Here is a 1,372-nt window from a genome sequence, read left to right as displayed (position 1 = left end):
GACGGAGATTTACTCTTGTTGCCCAGGCTGGAGTGCAGTGGCGCAATCTCGGCTCACCACATCCTCCGCCTCCCAGGTTCAAGCGATTCTCCTGCCTCAGCCTTCCGAGTAGCTGGGATTACAGACATGTGTCACCATGCCCAACTAATTTTGTATTTTTAGTAGAGACAGGGTTTCACTATGTTGCCCAGGCTGATCTCGAACTCCTGACCTCAGGTGATCCGCCCACCTCGGCCTCCCAAAGTGCTGGGATTACAGGCGTGAGCCACTGCACCTGGCCGAATCAGCTCCCTTTCTTATCTTTTCTATTACTCAGGGTGACCATCTTGCCCAGAGACCACAGGTTGAAATTCCTGGTCGGAGGTTGGATTAACGATGATGGGGCCAGAGGCAAGTTTGAGCTCTGTCAGTTTGACACTGGGTGCTAAGCAGAGTGGCTAATGTCTGTTTTGTCATACATATCTTGCTCTGGCCAGAACGAAGAAAGATAATTTTCTTTTATGATGTGGCTTGGCCCCCATAGCGATGGTGCAGCAAGCTGAGTCACTAGGGCCACTCAGGGAAAGGGAACCCAGAAGCTGGCATGCCGGCAAAAGGGTAGGAATTTTTTTTTTTTTGAGATGGAGTCCCACTCTGTCACCCAGGTGGGAGTGCAGTGGCATTATCTTGGCTCACTGCAAGCTCTACCTCCCACGTTCACGCCATTCTCTGGCCTCAGCCTCCCGAGAAGCTGGGACTACAGGCACCCGCCACCACGCCCGGCTAATTTTTTTTGTGTGTGTATTTTTAGTAGTGACAGGGTTTCACTGTGTTAGCCAGGATGGTCTCTATCTCCTGACCTCATGATCCGCCGGCCTCGGCCTCCCAAAGTGCTGGGATTACAGGTGTGAGCCACCGCGCCCGGCCAGGAATTTCTTACCAGTCAAATTTCTGGCTTCTCTCTCTCTGTGCAAATGGTTGAATGAATGGTAAACATCACTGTTTGTCTCCATCTTGTTTTATGTCCTTAGGAGCTTGACCTTGTAACCATGTGGCAATATTTTCTCTTGGTCTTCGCCTTCCAGGGAACAGGAATTTTAGGGTTTATGTCATAGTTAGCTCTAAAAATTACCTTTTAACTAAAAGCCTTTGCAAGCTCAAAATTAACTACTCTAAACTCCTGGGAAGGGAAAAAAAAAAGACTGGCATGTGCTGTAGCTCAGTAGTCAAGGCTTTGCCCTTTCACGCTAGCTCAATTCCCTGCTTAGGAAGTAAGTCCTGTCTGGTTTAATATCTGCATGACCTTCTCTAGTCTCTTCTCCACTGACTATCTTAAATCTTCCTTTCTCTGAGAACCTGGGAGGTTACCTTTGGTAAAGTTCAAAAGCCAGGA

Source organism: Colobus angolensis, unplaced genomic scaffold, assembly GCF_000951035.1.
Source record: "Colobus angolensis palliatus isolate OR3802 unplaced genomic scaffold, Cang.pa_1.0 Scaffold68, whole genome shotgun sequence".
In the NCBI taxonomy this organism is placed as follows: Eukaryota; Metazoa; Chordata; class Mammalia; order Primates; family Cercopithecidae; genus Colobus; species Colobus angolensis.
This window is presented reverse-complemented; position numbering follows the sequence as displayed.